The 21065-nt window shown below is 43.3% G+C and overlaps 1 protein-coding gene across 11 annotated transcripts in view; it reads left to right on the forward strand.

Annotated features, from left to right (window-relative positions):
- LOC100747554 (CUGBP Elav-like family member 4) overlaps nt 1-21065 on the forward strand; it is a 548998-nt gene that overhangs the window by 399095 nt on the left and 128838 nt on the right. The window lies entirely within an intron of this gene.

A 21065-nucleotide genomic window follows, 5' to 3' on the forward strand; every position in this document is an offset into this window, starting at 1 on the left:
AAACTCTCGTCGAGCAAGCCGATATTGTAATTGCCAGTGCTACCCAAGTGGCCTAAGATTGATGAGGTGGAAGCCAAGTTAGTCGAAGCGTGGTAAATGCGAGCCGGCGGTGATCCTGAAACCGGCAAGCCTATTTCACGTCTCTGCCTAAATCGTTTGTCATTCGACTCGCTGGTGTACAGGCATTCCGTAATTTCGCGTTTTTCTTCTTCTCGCGTCGAGCTTTCCCCTTGCGTTTGCCGAATCCCTACTGGAAGATTTTGCTGACGAGCACAGCACCGACGCATTAATAAACGTCAACGGAACGCGCGATACCTTACCTTTATCGCGATTATCGATTTATCGCTTTTCCATTTCATTCGAACCGTTTACACGATGCGATTCGAAATAACAAGATAAAAGTTTAAGCGAGGTGGAAGTCAAAATGGCGCTCTAATTACATGCAATTCAATCGTGTAGTTGGAAAGGAAAGTGGCAAAGTTTTCGCGAGTCTGGAAAATTGAATATTTCTTTGTCAAAAAGACGCGGAGAAACAGATCGCAGAAGTGCATTATTAAGATCTATTAGGAAATCTTTCGGCGCGGAAGCAGAGACGATGGAGAAACTTGGCCGATCTCGCAATTCAACGAGATCACCGGCAATCTAACAAACAACTCTTTTCCGACGGTCTCTTTCTCTCGTCCGTTTCTCTCGCTCGTTATCTTCCACGCTCGATTAGACGGAGCGTTTATTGTTTCAAGGAAGAGAGCACCCCTCCCCAGCGAAATGTTTTCCCGGTCGTCTCGCGCGTCGTCTAGCTCGCTTAAGTACAAACAGCTCATACTGCTCCGTAGCCCGAACTTGGGTACAGGACCGCCGGGGCCAGAAGTGATTTGGACAATCGCCAGAAAGCATCTAGGCCGCATTGAATCATCCTCGATTCCCCTTCATCCTTTCTCTCTCTCTCTCTCTTTCTCTCTTTCTCTCTACTCTTTCTAACCGAACGATATCCTCCGCAAATGTCGCGAAACTGCGATAAAGAAGTTGCAAATCACCTAAGAAACACTCGCACTCTGCTCTTCCGCTCGTTCAACCCACCAAAACTTACTTCTACGATGATTTCTTTCGTCCTAACTAGACAAAATGGGCGTTTATCCGTTCTCCGACTTACGATCCTTCCGATTTCTTCTGTAGAACGTTTTCAAGCTTTCCCGCCGTATTTAATAAATAGAAAATGAAACGAAAATGTCATGCAAATATTTATAAACATTTCATCCGACTAATATCATTCGTGCAATTCCTTTATATCTCCGAAAGTTTCCGATAGTTAACTTCTGTTCGAAACTTAAAAAATGCCTCCCTACCAGCGAACGTAAGATCGGTATTAAAATTTGACGGTGGCAATTTTACGTTCACGCGTACCTTCTCGACCAAGCACGAGGTCGCAATGAAAAAGTTTCCAACGTTTGTTCTCGTAACATCCTTCACACAACTCTTTGCCAACGTTACATAAAACGTATGTTCTTTGAGTTTTACGTAACTCGCGATTACCCAGAAAGTTCGGTTGTTTAAAACTTGATGAATTTAAATTCCAAGTAGTCGAGCAACGCACGAACATTAAAATCCCACAGCCTACGAGTCGTGTGTTCCTACGTTCGTAGAATGAGCGCATTGTTCTACGTTATTACGTGAATTTTCTATTTCCGATCGACCCGTTGGCAAAGGAAAAATGGAGGAACAAAGAAAGAAACGTCGATGCAGAATTTTCCGCCGATCGAGCACATTCAATTGCCGTAAATTCGACGAAGGACAAGAAGAGATTTCTCTAGTAGGTTGTAAGTTAAAGAGGTAGGGTGCGTGCGCGCGCGCGCGTGCAGAAGGAATCTGTCGACGAATCTGTATAGAGGGTGGCTTTGAAGGAGAAGGCGACGAAGGAATAACCGGCAACCGTAAACAAACTTTCGGGTTTATCGAGCGAGGCATTGTGGGTTAGAGACGCTGCAAATATTTGATAGCCGCTGCTCCTCCCGCGAAACAGAAACAGAAGAAGAGCGAGACCGATGGCATCTCACCATCGTTCTCCCCCGTTTTCTCCACCCTTTTCAACTTCGTCATCTCCATTCGTTCCTTTCGGCTACGTCGCCGTACGCCATTCCCGAGTTCGCCGGAACTCCTTCTCCGCTACGTCATCCAGCAGTTCCACCGATTCTTATTCTTGGCGAGAGTAACAATAACAATCGAGAAACATCGTCCTTGCTGCTGGCACGGCGTTTGCCGAAACCTGGTTCCAACACTTTTAAAGTAAATCCTGAAGAAAGTTTTATTTAAAAACAGCCACCTATCTGAAATGTTACAATTCCGGCTCCAGACTTCACGGATCTATCGTTTCTTTCTTACGTCAGCTTTTCGTCGTTATTAAAAAAAAAAAAAAAAAAAAAAAAAAAAAAAAAAAAAAAAAAAAGAAACTCCCTTCCAAGTATTCCATTTCATTTGCCAGCATTTCATGGGAACGATAGATCAAACGGAAATTGTATAATCATGATTGTCCCGCTAATTTCATAAAACAGCGATGTACAAAAGCTTCGGCGATGCCCGTTTCGAATATCTCGATCAGCGATGAATAGTAGCGGGGAGTACCGAATGGAAAAAGAAATTTTGCGCAAACAAGGGAAGAGGCGTCTGCGCGGCTAACTGTTCTCGAATACTTAATTTTATATCTGTACGTGTACATTCGTCCGGAGAGTAAAAAGAAGAAAAAAAAGGAAACACGAGAAATAGAGAGGAAAAAAGTGTACACGGACGGAGAAATGCAGACGAGTTGAAATTTTCACCGAGTCCCTTCGAAAATGCGCTTGGTCCCTGCAGGCCGTTTTCGGAGGCGGGTTAATTATACCACCCGACGTGAGAAGGGGAAGCACGTGAAAAAAAAATAGGTCCAGTCGGGCAGCACACATTAAACGTGAATTAAACGCCGAGATTTCCGTTTCTCCGCAGCGAAAAAAGATGACGATGGTGGTTCGGCTCTGCGTTTTTCGGTCGCCAGGTTTTTCCAGTCGCTCGAAGCTTTTATTTATTTGTACACTCACGGCTAACTTCAAGAGAGCTGTACTAAAAATTTTCCCGACTGACATCAGCTTTAAGGCCGCATGCGGACTAGCGATGCGACGTCGTCGTTACCGATTTCGCATCGATAACGTACGATTCCCACAAATTTCTCTCCCTAATGATACGACCTGTTTTTTATGACATATCTAGTCTCGCGAAAAATTCCGTTTCTTCTTTTGTTTTACATACCTTTCTTTCCATGATACTATTCGCTACTTATATGTATTGCGCCATTGATTAACTCTATAGACAAGAGATTTATCATTGATTCAACTTCAAGATAGATAGAGAACGCGAGGAAAGCTTATCGACATTTTTTTATTGAAATTCCGGTCATGGAAGCGCATTTACAACCATAAAAATAGGCCACCATCGAGACAAGCAGACGGAATAAAAATTAGGATGAAAAATACGATTTACCGGAGTATAGAGCGTCCTATCGACATCCCTCGATGTTGGTTGGTCGCTAGGCCAATTATGCGCATGCAAGAACCGTGAGCTAATTGACGAAAGTGTTTGATCTCGCATCCAGCGAGAAGCTCGTGAATTAATGCTCCTTTGAACGAGAATTCGCTTTTGCTCTAACCCTCCAACCAACCCCAACGGGGAACCAGGGAAACCTCTCGCTTATAGACTGTCGTTTCTGTCTGAAGAGAAACAGAAATAGCAAAAGGAAAAGAGACGAGGAGGTGGGGCCAGCGTTTAACTTTAATTGCGTTTCTCTCGGCGAATCCTTAGAAAAGTCCCGACCGGTGTTGCAAGCTCAACCGTTAGTCGCTTATGCAACAACATCATTTCTACGCTCGCATTCCTGTTTTGACTCGGTTGTGTAACCCTGCTTGCGCAACATCGCCGAAATGATATTCTACGTGAATTCTTATCAGGCAACTCGAACGTCCAGAAACTATTGCTTTTTTATGGGATACGCTGAAAGGTAAAACCTGTTTCGTAGCTGAGCAATATCGCGTGTATTTTCCTTCTATTTTTCAATTCTCAATTTCACATGAATTTCCAGAGATAGAATGCAAATATACTAAATTTTATGCTTCCTACATCTAACGTTCGTCTTTTATTTCGATGCATTTAATTATTTTTACGATATAACGATATACGAATTTGAAAATGATAAACACGTTAATGCGTGTAAAATATTTTGATGGAGGAAATTGTTCGTCGAACTTTCAGAACGGAAATTATTGAATTTAAACTACTTCGGGGAACAATTTAGCGTTCCTTCGAGTGAGAGGGATGTAAGTGCTACCGGACGTCAACGAGACACTGGGGAGATCGGCGTTCGGGGAAGAGAAGGCGGAGAAAGAAAAACGTAGGGATAGAATAATTGAGGCAACGATGAAACAAGGGCTTCCTGCTTGGTTCGGGGTTGCCTTTTGCCTCCGTTCAATCAAAACCCCTGCCTTGCAGAAAGAAAAGGCAAGACCGAAACTGTCCGGTTCGTAATGAAGAAAGCTCCGTAACTCGTTCCTTCTTGTTCAGCTGGATGCTTAAATACGGTCGATCAGGGGTAGAAAAGTGGCAAAACGAAAGACGAAAGACTCGTCCAAAGCGAAACCGAAAATTGATACTTTTTCAAACGTTATGGACGAACAGTATACCTTCGGTACATGTTAAACATTTAGTTTCTTTTCTTTTTTCGTTTTATTTAATTTCGTGCACTATTTGTCGCAAGTGATCGAACATAAAAATAACTTAATGCGAAACAATTCCATTCTATTTAAGCTACGTGACTCGTGAGTTGCCTTTTGTTCTTGACACAACGTTCCGAAAAGAATCTCAGCACGTTTCTTCCATTAATCCTTGTAGTGGCACACAACAGTCGCGTGACTGTTTTCATTGTTCGAGGGACCAAGGCACAGTGATTGTAAGTCAGCAATAAAGGAGGAAAAAACGTACAATAGCACGCTATTCCTCGTAAAGAAGGGGTGCGGAAAGTTAACTGTCCGCGTGGTCAACAAGACAGCGCGTCGTCGTTGGCCTTAAACTCCTGCCTGGTCGGAAATAGAGTGTGTACATAGGCGAAAGTTAAGTTGGAGAATGGTATAGGTGGATACATCGGGGCGTATACGTACGTATATAGCCAGGCTACATTCGCGGGTTTGCGCACGTAACGTTTCGTAATGAGTCTAACCCCGAAGAGCTGTAAAAAGGAAGAAGTTGACGTACACCGTCGTTTTTGCTTTCACCTACAAGAAACGGAGCTGTGCGTTCCTCGTGGGTATTTCTGCGGAAATCTCACGTACGATTCGCACACGGTCGTGCCCGTGTAACACGAACGGGATACATCAAGCGCAGGTCTTTGCGATTTCGCAGTAAGTGCGCTGTCTGGTCGAAGAAAGGAGAGAAAGGGGCAACCCCTTTTCCTACCAAAAACCTTAAGCTCAAACGTTCTTACGCTTTCCTCGAAAGTAAAAAGAGAGCTTACGTTTCTAAATTTGACTTTAATGACGTCGCTTTTTCCGGACTTCTTGTCGGCAGGCATAAAAGAGTTAATAGACCTCGACGAAGATCTCTCTGTTTTTCGAGTCAAATCGGAACGCGGGCAAGCGACTGTTAAGACTAACCAGAACGTTTTGGCTTCCGAACATTTTCGTACCTTTTCTCCGGAAGAGAAATTAAGAAATATAAAATTAAAATTAATCCTTAATCCTTAATAATCGGTCAATGTTATCCGCTATTACTCTCCTTAAGTCATAAAATAGTAGATACAAATATAATATCGTATCACGAAAGAAGATATCAAGCATTTCACCTTTGATATATGATTACGGACGTATTTATTTGATCTACTGGCACTGGTACAAAATTTGCCCAAAAGAGTAATAACGAACGAAACCTATAACAGTGAAAGAAGGAACGAAACTGTAACGGAGATACACATTCAATTTAGCCACCAGATTCGTATTCAAAGATATATAAATTGGTTCTGAAATTGGGAGGAAAGTCTAGAGAGAGAGAGAGAGAGAGAATGAGTTAGTGGTGCCTTGGATGTGGGATATGGGATGCGGGGAAGCGGAGAGAAAGAGAAGTGAAAAAAAGTAGAGTGGTAGCAGCGGCATTCTCGAAATTTCAACGAAAGCGAATTTTCGCGCTTTCACCGTAATTTCCTCGACGCCATTCCACGTGAAAATCGCATCAAACCAGTGGGTGGGTACCGTATCGCTTCGCTTTCCGCCACTCCGCGAATCCGAACTAATATATTTTCGAAGCAACTCGATTGCGTCGAGTCGGAGAAAGATGGAGAAAGAGTGAAAGCACGGACGGAAAAGCGGGCAGAGGTGTGAGGGGTAGAGAACGATAGAAAGAGGAGGACTGGAAAGAAAGGAGAGGATAGAAAGGGAACATTGTGCCCAGGGCAATGGTGGCTCTGTATCGCGAAGGGATGCCAGATAGCTGCTACCCCCTGCGTCTCATCCTATTTGTTTCTGCTTGCCAGTACGACGCGGCCTCGAGCACTAAGAGAGGAAAGAATAGAGAAATAGAGAAAGAGAGAGAGAGAGAGAGAGCGAGAGTGAGAGAGTGAGAGCGAGGAGGGAGAGAAAAAGAAAAAAAAAGAAGAAAAGACGAAAGGAAGGAGAAGAAGAAAGAGAAACGGAAAGGGAGGAGGATAGCTGGTTTGTCAATATTCATTATGTTTGTGCCGAAAAAGGAGAAGGCTGTGCATTCGAGACAAAGAGAAAAAGCGAGAAACGGACGGGATGCGAAACGACGCTCCGGGAATACATGGAACGCGCAGAACGTGAGATACGAAAGAATTTACAGTTTTATGAGTATATAAAGGGCCAGGGAAAAAAGTCCTGCGGAAAAAGAATTTTTTTCACCGAGCCAATGTAGCCATTCGACTGAATTGATACCCTCGGAAGCGTTCTTTGTTGGTGCAATATTCTCGGGCGTGATTCTGTCGGAGCTCCCATTTTTATGGAACGTGTCGCGTGAAACGAACCAAAAAGAATGTCGGCTCTCCACGGTCGCCTGTAACTAGTGTAGTTTTTAATTTCGTGGCGAATGTGGCATTCCGATTCTCTTTTCGTCGTTATCGGCCTTTTGTTTTCTTCGTGAATAAAGGACAATAGACCCTCGACACGCGGTACGTATGTATATAAATATATACGTACGTGTGCGTGAGTCGAGAAAACAAAAGCCTTTTGAGAGTATTCGCGATCCCTGAAATTCTTTCGGCAAGCACGTGCGCGCGATATATGTCCGCCGTATACGTTTCGATTCCCGATTCCCGTACGAAAATGAAATTATTTTTAATATTGGGATCCGCGGAAGCGCGTTGGTTCGCGGTGACACAAAGAGTAAATAGATCTCGCGGAAAATATTTGACACCTGGACGCGCACTTGAGATTTTCAGCAGGTCGAAACCAGGGCCCCGGGTAATTTAATTTGATATTCCCCTTTGTTAATTTGATAGAGCCACGAAAGAGAGGAGAGGAAGGCAGCGAGGTAGGCCACGTGGATGCGGAGGGCTCGAAAGAGAAAAATACTTGAGATTCCAGACTGTATCAGCGGCGGGCACTCGTGTCACCTGAAACCCTCGACCGATGGTTTCACCGAAACGTATCATCGTTCCGCGTAGCGCAGCCAATGCGATTTAACCGCTCGCCACGCATCGTTCCGCTGATATGACGCCGACGTATCGCTGACGTTTCGTGGCACGTGATCCCGAAATTACCGCGACAATAATGTGCTCGTCGCGGTCCAATTTGCCTGGAATGATTCGTCAGGCGGATATTTCGTTGGGATTTCAAGGCACATCGATCAGCAATTACGTTTTCTCGTCGATCACGCACGCACGCCGTGTGAATCTATTATAGAAGCATACCGTGAATTCCACGACGAAAAATATTGAATATCTGAGAATCGTACGGTTGAGTGATAACCAATAAGAGAATATGTCGTCTAGGGGATATCATAGATTTAGTTGAACGAAAGGGTCCAAGAGACGACGGTGGCCAGAGGCGCTGAGAGTCAGTATGCGGTCATAACGAAGCTGTCGACATGATGGATGAGGAAGAGGGTAATGCGACGATGGTTCCCGCAGCGAGGACGAAGAGGAGAGCCAGTCAGCCCATCGTCCAGTACGATACAAGGGATGCTATCGCTATCGGACCCGCACACCCTGTCTGTCATCAGCACGCCTCACCACCTCAAACACACTCGGCCCACCCGCTGCATGCATGATGGAATATGCTGTATTATATAATTATCCCGTGGATGGTATCTCCGCTAGCGCGACGCGTAATTAGAAACTGTCGACCAAACTAGAGGGCATCGCCTCGAGAAGTTTATTGCGCGAAACAGAATCCGGCTTTCCCCAAAAATATCTAATTCCCTTCGATACTTTTACCGAGGTTCACCTTCTACCGATTGCACCGCAAATAAATAAACGACAAACGTCGGTGTTTCGGTCATGCCTCGAATTTGTGTGCGTGCGTGCGTGTGCGTGCGTGCGTGTGCGTGACAACGACGTTTGCCACGCAACGATTTATTTATAGCTTTATCTTTTATCGGATTGAGAATCCAAAAGCGGATTAAGGTTAAAAGTTTTTACAGCTTTGAAACCTTTCTTTGAAACCAAAATTGAAATTTTGTATCGTGCGAAATTTCCCGTATGATCGGAAAACCAGACTACTTTAAAAAACACTCGAATTTGAAGTGGCATAAAAAGTTTCAAAAAGTGGAACTTCTTCTCGACGATTCTTATCTTCCTACGTTAAAATGTTATTGCAAAGCATTTTTTTCGAACCAATTCGCTGCTATTGGCCATCCCTATCCTCCGATGCTCTCACATAGAGAAGTAAAGAAGTCAGGACGTTGATCGCATACCAATGTCCGCAGGAATTTATTGTACGCTGCTGGAAAGAAAAAGGGCCTTGAACGAAAGTACAAAGGGGAAGGAATCTGCACGCGAACCGTCGATGAAGGATGGGTGTGAATATGTATCGAGCATAGAGAATGCCGAAGGAACTTGGTTCCATATTGGATCTTGCAAATTCCAACTTATTTCCTTTATTATATCGTATTCATGAATTTATCGTAAGTTTCGTAAACTAGAATCGCGAGGATACAAACGATCCAAGATACGGAACTGTGGTGGACACGTACGGTCGTACCAGCTACACCGATTACCTATAAGATATATTAAAAACTTTTCAGCGCATTTTGCTTTCGAGATTATCGCGTTCGATATTCTACGTACACTGTAAGAAGTGAAATAATTTAACAGGATTGAGGGCAGTCGCCCGACAGTATTTTGGTATTCGACGGGTGTGCAGCGCTCACTTTTCGTCTCCGAATGTTCCCCGAATAACGCGGCATCGTTCCACGAGTGAGAATGACACGAAGAATCGTCTTATTCGGGCGAGAGAACACGAAGACGAGGAAAGTTCTTCTCGTACGTTCCTGAGCGACAATAAGGGTCTTTGCCGGCTCCGGCATCAGTTTCTATTTAGTTACCGTCTCTGCGAAACCGTGTCGAGGTAATAGTAAGCGTGGAGTCCCGGAAGAGAGACGAAGAGGAGGATGCCGCTGCGCGACGCAAGACTGCTCGCAAAAGTTTTGCGAGTAAAGCTGTTCGCCTCCAACAATTTCTAAGGGGGAACATCCTTCCTGAGAAATGATTGCGCTAAACTTCGACGCCTTAGGTGGAAATAATTACAGCCACCTAGACACGAGTTCCTTTTGCTTCTATATTGATCGACGTGATAACGAGACCCCCGTAAAGGTAGCTCAAGGAACCGATCCGATTACAGCCGCTGCAAGATTCTATCTATATAAATTGCTTCTAGTCTACGTGCAGCTATATCTTATATATTCTCTCTTCTTCTTCCAAATTCGATTGTTATATTAATTACGTTTCCTCGGTGTTATCATCTTTTCAAACGAGCTTTTATTTTATTACCTTTCATTAAAATTCGTAATCATAAAAGAACAAGTGATTTTCTCAAATTAACGCGATGGACGCGATGGACGCGAAAGGCGAAAGATCAATGAAGTTTCATAACGTTAGGAACTACTTCCTAAAAGTCCTTCGATTCGCAAAGGGCGTGTAAACTTAGGAAAGAATAAAGAAACGTATGCGAGTGGCGACATATTTTGTCGTTTGCGAAATACGACGTCGAATACACATTTCCTTTTATCGGATTCCACCATCTTTTTTCACGTCTGCTTGCCTCCTCGACCAGTTTTTCCACCATAAACATGTCCTGTCAGCGAAAGTATTTTATAACCGGTATTACTTGCACCGTGCACACAACTTGGAACCGCATCAGAACCGCACCTAGCGCTTCTTTATTCTCTTAACACGAACGAGTATGCGGCGTATGGTTTACGTTCGTCCATAAAAGTAACACCACCTACCGAATTGCGGCGTGTATGCCATTTCCTCGTCACGGTGCCCGTAACCGGTTTCGAAACACCGTGATAAAATACGTTTCACCTACGTCCTATATCGCGGCGCGGTTTGCCGTTTGCATGAAATTCGCATGCAATCCAAAAACGCGGGAACGAACGACCCGATCGTCTCTGACGCGTATATCGCGTACCGAAGTCACCAGACCAGGTTATTCAGCCAATGTCGTTTTAGCGCTCACACCTTTCTTCGCGAGAACATGCACCAGAAATTTGCGCCACGTTTCCCTTGTTCGAACAGAGACCGTTCCATCGAATTCATTTCCAATCGATCGTTCCACTTACCGTTTGCATCGAGAGAATGGGGTGTTTAGGCGACAATTTGTGTTTTTTTCGTATTTACAGAAATAAAATAATGAGTTCCCGTTGCTTGTCAATGCGTCCAACGACATTTGCAGATATGTTCGTAAAAATTATTAATTTTTTAAGAGTACACGGTATTTTGAGACTTTTTAACCTTCATTAGCGCGCTGTTCGATTTTTAGTTAGCTATAAGGAATCGTGTAATCAAACGTTAGCTGCTACGAGCTCCTTCGTCATTCGATAGATCCAGACTCTCACGCGGTGTTCGCTTTAGCCGTAATTCGCACTTCAACGAATCTTCGTCAGTTGCAATTTTAATTAAAATTACTATCAAGTTGCGCCGATATCGCGTTTGATTGGCAAGTTTTAATTTGATACAGGATCCTGCAGTGTCGGGCGAACCTTTAAACCCTACCTCTACTCCCTCTGCCCGCTTCTCTCTTTCTCTCTCTCTCTCTCTCTCTCTCTCTCTTCCGTTTCTCCTCCCTCTCTCGTTTTATCCTTGCTAGCTGCCTCTCCTCTTGTTCCCTTCCCCCCACGCCCTTGCAAACTCTTCTCTCGCAATGCCTCTTTTACAATTTCTCCCTTTGCGCTTACCTCTTTCAATCCTCTGACCACGCATTTCTCATTCCACTTGTCAATTTAATCAATGTAGGCAAATTACAGTGGTTGTCGAAGTGTAGGTAACTAACGTGACGCGATTACAATGCGCGCGAGCTCTCTCGCGCTTTGCTAGACAGAGCACACGAATCCAACGCGAAGGGTCCGAACACCAAGTGCTGTACCACCTCCGCTTCGTCGATAGCAACTGCGCCGCCAGCGATACCGACACCGATCATTTCGCTGGTTTCCTCCACACCTGCGAGACCCTGCCTGATCAGTTAGCTAGGAACTAGTAGGACCAGGTCATTTGAGATGAGTCCCTGTTACACCCTGTTTACAATGGCTCAGCCGCTCATGCGATTCATATCTCTAACCATGCTATTACTCTTACTCCCTCTTTCAGCACTCTCCTGGATTCTGCCTGTTTCGTCTTGCGATCATATATATGTATATGGATGAAGTTTAACGATACCATTTTACAAATGACGACAGATTCGAAGGACGAACGAAACTATAAAGAATACCTGAAGCTGTCGGATACTTTTTCCTGTATTAAGTCACAAATGCTTTCAAAACAACGCGGCGTTTGCACACCTTTATACTGCAGCTGTTTGAAATTGTCGCTCTCTCTTTCTCCTCGTCTCCCTCTTTCTCCATACAACTGCCTTGTTGCATCTACCGAGCCGAATTCGGGTTCGACTCTGATCTGGTGAAAGTAATTAAACCTACCTCGCGAGCCTAAGCCTAATTAATGTGTACCTACGCACCGTCAGGGAACCGATCAGAGAGCAGAAGGTTTACAATCGACAATGCCTATGCCGCAACTACGGGTCCGACGTCTATCAAAGGAAGTAAATTTCGTTCGTGGTACTCGGTGGTGCTTCGTGCCACCGGATATTGGCTAGATCGAGCCAGTTTATCGATATTCGTTGGACTAAGCACGCCGTTAATTTCATCCGTTTTCCGTGCTTACGCGCAAGCGTGATTTTAGACGGTATATGTACCAGGAACGAACAAGATGTAAACGAACAAAATCAAGTCGTCTGCGATCGATATCCAACACTCGCGGAATTATTTAAGTTCATTTCCAGGGGATACTCGACATTATCCTCTTTATCGCAGCTACGTCGTATCGCCTTTTTCCACCTGTAAGTATAATTAACGACTGGAAGATATCGCCTGGTGCATTTATCACCAAGACGTTCTATCCCAATCATATTGCTCCTTCCGAGTAAACAACTGCTTGCAGTTCGCGTCGTCAGATTGCCGACAGTTATACTCGTTGCCGTTCGCAGTAATGCTGTCCGTCGAATAAAAGATTTTCACAGCACGAAGCTATTTTTCCAAGAATATCAACATGATCCGACGAAGGAAACGAGAAAACAAGACTACGAAAGAATGTTGGAGCTTGAAAAAGAGACGACGAGTAGCCAGATCGCTAGACGAAAAGCACAGAATCGTGATCGAGGTTAATAATGAAAGTTTCTTCAGCGTGTACACAATAGAAGACATTCCGTCTACTCGCATTTGATCTCATAACGAACCGAGCGTCGGTCCGTGAAAAAACGTAATGACGAGAGGAGGCGCGAAGGTCAATGGGCGATAGCGGGTGTTTCCAAGGTGACGATTCTCCTGCGCACAGCTTCGCGTACCATCGCGACATTAATTATGATATTTAATCCCGTGGATGCCAGCGTGGCATCCATTGTTTGGGCCAAGGAAAGAACAGGTCCAGGGTTACGTCATTTCATCCAGGACTTTTCCTTTCGCTGATACCTCTGTTTTTTCTTTTTCATTCTCTTTCGAACATTTGAAAATCGAGACTTCCGATTTTTCCGAAAATCAAAAATTTTACTTCGCCAATCACGATTTTCGTCATTCGAAGATATTGTTATGACGAAGCATTTGTGGAAGTAGCAGTCTCGAGATTGTGAATGCTTTACAACGTCTATCAAAGGAGCTTCGACCAAGCGCGAATAATTTCTCTCTAGGTTGCCTAAAGATTCAGAGAACTCCTACAGGCAGCAGGGGCTCCGAAGAATTTCTACGGGCAGAAAGGGCGGGGAATATTTCGTGGAAAACATATTGCTACCTTTCGTCGGTCTTTGAAGTCGTGTTCCTTAAAGGCATCGCCGATACAGGGGATACGGTCGTGAAGCGACAGCCACGAAAATCGAGTTAACAGCAGATAACGAAAGCTCTATTTGCGTAATTTTCTCTGTACCTTGCTGAACAAATATCTCGGTGACAAATAATGTTTTCACTGCGATGCTTATTGTTAACTATATACACGCGTATATCGTGGATTTTATTCGCATAATACATATACACAGAGATAGATGAAAAAGGAGCTCGGTTGATTTATAGCAAGTTAAATACAATAGATTAAAATTGCAAATTAGGAAATTATTAATTTCGTGCTGTATCTATATCATATCGTACGGAGGCATAATATAATGCACACTTGAAGGAAGTATATCGAATCGCAGTTACGCGATGCTGACTTTTTATGTTTGCTCACAGTTCTTCGTTCATCCAATTGATGCGTGTTAACGAGGTTGACTGTAGAGTGAAATTTCAATAGCAGCAAAAGTTATTGACCATCGAACGGATTTTTCGATTCGAACATCGTTGTAGACATTATTCCGGCGACGTCCTCCAAAGAATCGGAAAGCATCGGTCCACGGAAAAAGGTTTAGCGAATATCGATTAAGATGTCGTTCCCGTTAGGGGGCTGTAATAGGTGGCAGAGTGAAAGGCGACCGGAAGGTGTGTTCGTTCGTCGAGCTGTGCGACGAAACTGGTTGGTAAAATTGCCGCGTCGGAACTGCATCCAATCGCAGCCTGAATGCCCGCAATTCCAGACACCATTAGACGGCTTATTATTTCGTTTTCTCGCTACGATATCGTCGTGGTAGGTGCTCTCAAGGAGAATCGTTACCCGAGAACATGGCAACCGAGATCACGGCATTATGTTTGCACCGAGAAAGGTATGCACTCGAACGATATTGCAAGTTGCTCAAGGGAAAGAGATACCGCTCTTGTAACGTTACGTTATCACATCCGAAAGATCTAGTCGCTGTTCAACCGTGATCCATTTTTCATTCTACGCGAAACAATTTTCATCTTTCTTTGTAATTTTGAATACGCAGCCAACGTTTTTGCGGCTGTCTTGGAATAAACAGACAAAGCATATTTTTCTGAAAACGAACACAGATATATCGTTTGGTTGAAGTTAAAATTGTTAAGGGTGTATTTGCATCGTTCCTTCGACTCGCGCGAATACCCGAGAATTACACGCAAAAATAAATTGTTCGGAATAATTCTGTCCCTCGGGGAGAATTCGTTTCTTTCCCGGCATTCTAATTTACGCGCTGGCTTGTCCTCGACTTCCGTTCTCACGGTTAAGTCGGTCCCATTGCTAATAGGAAAGAATTCCTTCCCTTTCAGCGACACTAGTCATCTCCATACCGTGTTCTTATTACGCTGTTACTATCGGGTCGCCTCCGAGCGTAAAATATGCTTTGCGTGGGACGTGATGAACGGTAGTGCAAGGAAACGAAGTAGAAACGAGTAAGACACCGCCATTCGAGAGAGGATGGAAACGGTACTCTGACGGTGTAAAGAAACGGGAGTGGGATGAAAAACTTAGTGGCGGGTCCCTGGCTGTGAGGTCGCGACCACAATCTATATAATGGACTCGCTAAAGTGTATCCAGAATTTACGTTCCTGGCGAGACGAGAACAGAGAACGGCCGCTGCATTATAATCGCTCTAGCTGCCCCATTCCTGACTGCATTTTATTCACAATGTGCCCGCATACGTGTTGTCGCGAGTCACCGTGCACCCACAGGCGTACGCTTTTCACTCGCATATACAGAATGGACTGAACGTTGTAATATCGTAGAATCATCGACAGAGCTTTCCCAACTGAAGACATTCGATACTTTTTATTAAGATACGATAGATATGAAAATATGAAAAACAATCAGAATTTTAGCACGACGTCCAACTAAGTATACGCTACCTGTCTTCAAGATACGCGTATATCTATATGCGTACTTGCAGTCGATACAGGATATAAAGGAAGGGAAGTGCGGAAGGAAGAAATCTCGTTCACGATCGGCACTCAAAAATCCGTGCATTTGTATGCATTGACAACGGCATTATCGCCATTGTTTCGCACGTTGCTTTACGACGAGACAGATTGGATCGCGATATAAATGCGGCGAGGCGAGTCTTTTTAGTTTGTCCTTCTGAAAGACGAGAAATATGGATGCTAAGTGATTGATAAGTGTACGACCTGTCGCACCTGACCATACGTTATACTTTCACTGACGTTGCGTCCGTGTTTCGTGTTTCGTTACCCCGTTGTTACGCTTTGAGGGTGGCATCTGGCATTTCTGGAGGAAGGATCTCTTCCGTCCGCCACATATATACTGCGTAGAACTAAGAGCGAGCGAGACGAGGATCTGCTGTTGCACAAACCAGCGGCTGTGTATGATGGATGTTAAGGAACCATTATTTCACGTCGATATTTCGAATATCATGCCCGGTACTATATCGACGTAAGACGCTTGTTACCACGATCTTTTTCTAATTTTACGTTATTGAAATACGATGAGCAGATTTCCGTGATAAAATAAATGGAATTCGTAACAAATGTTAAATTTACGATCTATGATACAACGTACAAGTACGTGTATGCAAGTACGTTGTAGACAAAAATTGAGAATGGACGTAAAATATCAGAATACAGTGGTACTTAGATGTGATCGAATTATTCGTTTACACGTGGTGAATACTATTCGATGTTTACGAAGGAACACCAACAGCGACGCATAAATCGATCGAAAAGTTTCAATTTGTGGTGCTTTAAACTAATGAACCATGCCACCGCTTTAATTTTCTCGTTGCGAAAAAGATTCGGCAGAGCTTGCTGATAGTCGTCAATAGGACGAGGATGGTCTCTTTTTATTTAGCTCTAAAAGCAGAACCCGTCGCGTCGGAACCATTCGGCTTCTCCATGCGAGCAAGAGGACTATTCGTCACTGCAAACCTAAATTCCCCAAACTTTTTTCCCGCCGTACAATGAGCTCATCCGATCACCGGCTGACGTCTGGTAAAGTTTGAAATAAAGAAAACGAGTGACAGGGTGAAAGAACGAGAGAGAAAAACGGCGGACGAATAAGAAAGAAGAGAGGGACGGAACAAGGACGAAAGACCGAGGAAAGAGGAGGAACGAAAGGCAAGAAGTAGATTGATTCCCAACCCTGTCCCCTCAAGACAATTTGTACTCGACCTCGTACTCTACGATCGTCTCTTCCGTTCACTCGTGAGTGGGAACTAAAGCGTGGCTTCTTTTTTTCTTCTTCCACCCCTGACTGTCCCGCAGTTCCTGCTACCGCCGCTGTTGGACTTCTCTCGCTTCTCGTCTCGTTCGAAAGTCACCCATGGAAGAGCAGAATCATGGAATCTACGTAGAAATGTCTCCCCGAGAACTCACGAGACAGCACCGCGAGACTTTACCCTCCGTCACCAAGATCATTAATCACTCGTCGTTCACCCGTAACGACGTCACCATTGAAACAGTAACTTCTTCGGATCGTCGAATAATCAAAGTGAGTGGAACGTTCGTCAAGGAGGAGGGAAATAAAATTATAATTCTGTTAGGAGAGCGACGATGAAACAACACGGTGCCTCCAACTTCAATGTTAACTTAAATATCCAATTTTTTCGTTTATGTATATCGAGTTGGAAAAAGAGTTTCGACCTAAAATAAAACAAGCTGCGAATCGACTGCAAATCTGCTTCGAGGTTATGCGTTATGGCACAGTGCTGGTATTATATCTAGTTCCTATCAGGCCAAAATTCATTCTCTATTTTTTTTTTCTCTGAGAGAAAATATTGGAGATGTGCGATATGAAATCACGAAGACGCAAAGAGAGGGAAAACAATTTTCATTCGTTGAAGTCTACTGTCATCGGAAACTCGTTTTATTGCCGGAAATAAAATTGCGTTCTAGAAAAAACTACTTTACCGAAAAAATTCAATGATATAGAAACATTAGAAAATTAAAGAACATTAAATTTTCCGTATTAATCGACTTTCTCTTTCTTTTCTTTTTTTTTTGTCTATGTGGTGTTGTCGACAGATCTACAAATACGTATTATCGTTCGACAAAAGTCCAAAAAAATCATATACAAATTTGAACTTTTCTGATTCAATCGTAAAGCAATATCATTTCTGCATTGAAATAATATTTTTCTTTTTCCGTCTTCCCCGATAAGAGACATATTGTAATAATTTATTGGAAAACTAGTTACAAACTACTACAATCGATTACGATCGACTATGCTCATTTTTATTTTTCCGATAAAACGTTCTCAGTAAACATTCCAATTCGTCTTTCGAAAAATATGAGATTGATCCAAAGTATTTGACGAATCATTCGAAAGGTTCGTAGCTTTTCTAACAATCGATATTAAGTTGCATCGTGTATTTGGTGAGAAGCCAATTATCCGTTATTTATTATCCAAATATTTGACGATCCATGGCTGGAAAGTTACGCGATACGGTAGCATGAAATCTCAAAGTATAATATAATAGATAACGCGCAACCTTTCTCTACAGTAGCAGAGACCATCTTCTCGGACGAGGTTCGACGGATTAATTAAGTCCCTTCTAACAGTATAGACTTCACTGTCGACTTTTCTCATTTTCAACTTTCTTTCTTCCTCTGGATTCATCTCTCGATTTGGTTCTATTCTCCCTCTTCCTCCTTTTTTCTCGGCGATCGCCCGCCGACGATTTCCTTTTTCTCGACCCTTCATTCCCGAGGATTCTCCATTTAGCCTTTCCACGGCTCAAGCCTTTCAATTTCGCACCACCGCTTTTCGAGCATTTAATATTTAACTCCGGCCCGAAAGGAACGACCAAGTTTTTCAGACCGACCGGCTAGAACGGAGCCAACAAGAGCTCGATGAGCTGATCTGCATGCCGCGCGCCACTTCCTAACCTTGTCTTTAACGAGTCGACGACTACCTCGACTCGTCACCTATCTTACCCTTTTCAGACCGATAGGCGTATTTTGCATTCCGATCAGTTCCTGCGAGCTGCAAATATTTCGGTCGGTCAAATGATATCACAGAACTCGTGGAATGATTCTGAATTTGAGAACCGTTTCGACGTCTCTACACAAAAATCGTTGGGTCGGGGATACGATATTCCTAGAGACATGTCTTTTGTACGGAAAAAACTATGTCTTTGGTAATGTTCAAAATGTATCAGTGTCGTGGGAATTTTAAAGCGCGTCACAGGTAAAATTTGTTAGTTTCCATTGAAAGGTTTCAAAATCATTTTGTCTCGTTGCAAAACGTTAATGCTATGTACTTTGTTCGCTTAAATTTTTCGGACAGCTGAAATCGATTCTACGCCAAGTGTCATTGAATCGTTCTGCACTAACACAAACGCGTGCCAGTAAAAATTCCGGCTGAAATCATTTTGCTTTTCGTGCGTCGCATGGCATTTCGCGTAGAACCTTTGGTAAAATGCGTTCGTGTTAATGCAGAATAAATAATTATGTCTGATGGTTATATGCGAATCCAATGTACATTAACGGTTAAATGATAAAGTATCCAGTAGTAAAATAAGCATCGCGATGGACTATTTCTAAACTAATTTACAATCTGCCGTGTAATTACGAATCCTTCTATAATATTCCTATTTACCGAACGCTAAATACTTGCGTATGCAACTATGGTAAAGTTTTATAGCGATTTTCGCTCGACGATATTAGAAAGCACGTAATTATATGCCAAGTTTGGCATAGTTGGAACGGGAGCAGATAGATTCGATGAAAATAATCAGATACGTTTAAGGAAAGAGCGAACCCACTCGACGACATCGACACCTCCGGAAACGATTCAACGGTAACGATTCTAGGAGAAGCCCGTTTCATTTCTGTGCTCACGCGTAAAAACCTTTTCCTCTCCGTCCTTTTCCGTTGGACGCGCAGGCCCTTTCCTTTTACTCGTTCGGTCCTTTCCATGGTACCCTCTTCGCCTCTTGACGTCTCATGGGGAGTGCTTTACGAGAGCCTCAACGAAGAAGCTCGGAAAGCTCGAAGCCCTTCAGCTTTAACAGTCGTACTTTCATTAACGCGTCGACGGCTGCGAGAGAATGCGGCGGGCTCTTCAAGGGGTGTCGAAACGAAAACGTTTCCTTCCAATTGCCACCCAGAAATTAGATACAACGCAGCTCGTTTGTCTGTACTCGCCGATAATGGACTCGTAAACAATGAGACTGCGGAAACGAGATCGCTGATGCGTGAAACGCAAGACGCGAATAACAAATGCGTTTAACTTCCGACTAGTTTGACGATATATTTCCGAACAAGCACCTTCCGTTTCTTCCGAATTCGGTATTATGTAATGATTCTGACAGCGGTTTATATATCGAACTTCTTAAAGGAATAAATCCTTTCGTATAGCCAACAGTCGCGAGTCTTTTAATGTAACAAACTTCTACGAACTGTACGAATCTCTGAATTATAAACCAGCTGATTGTCCTTGATTCGATGTAAAATTTTACAATTTTACAAACTGTTTGCGCGATAGTAATGCTTTTTCTACTTTTAGCGAATAAGAAAAATCCATAACATTTAAAATCCTCACATTTAATACCATGTACACGTGTGTAATAAGGATTCGAGAGAAATCGACGTAATCTCTTATGTAATATCCCAGCTGTCACGACCGAAGTGTTAAAATTCCTGTATCCATCGAGCCGGTGGAACCAGCCAGCCATGCTTCGACCATGCCGGAAACTTCATACGTTTTCCATGGTCCGCTGATTCTCGGATTCACCACGCATTATCGCGCTGATGGCGGTTACTTCCACTCCATCTTCGTGTACCACACCACCCTTGAATCTTTGTCCGTTATAAATATTACGACTTGACGAAAATATTCTCAGCGGATATTTATATGTGCGATGCTGGTAATTTTTATTCGACGTTTTTCAAGCAAATAATTATAATTCGTAATAAACGTCACGTATTTACAAGCGAGCGAGTATTATTACGTTATTCAAATAAATGTTTCGTTTTAATTTTACCTTCGTTATATCGGAACACGGTAACAATTTCTGAATTAAATTACTCGAAATGTTCCTGGATACGCGATATGATTATTTTCCTGCTGTTTGCATAAGAGGCGATTTCAGTTCCGCCTATTCTCGTAACTTTCCGTTCTCGAAATTCAGCGATGCATCCGTAACCTTCAAAAGTGGCCGAATATAAAACGTTATAGTACGAACATAAAATAAGTTCGTAATCGTAACACGATCGCGTATTACCATCCATGACTGAATCTCCAAACTTTTTTAAGGCAAAAACATCGCGGCAGAAGTATCGAAGAAAATTCAAAGAAGTAAAGTTGGTTCGTAACACTAGGCGTAACCGTGCTACATAAACGAAGCGTTACACCATCGATCTTAATTCGCTGTCAGGAGAAAAGGACAGAAAGTTGGGAAAAGTGTTCATTCCGCGTAATAATAATAAAAACGTCCTCTCGTAAAGAAAAAAAAGAAAAAGAAGAAGAAAAAAGGAAAAAGGGTACGGAAGAGAAAGAAGGAAAGACGGTG

Source organism: Bombus impatiens, unplaced genomic scaffold (genome assembly GCF_000188095.3).
Source record: "Bombus impatiens unplaced genomic scaffold, BIMP_2.2 scf_0135, whole genome shotgun sequence".
NCBI lineage: Eukaryota > Metazoa > Arthropoda > Insecta > Hymenoptera > Apidae > Bombus > Bombus impatiens.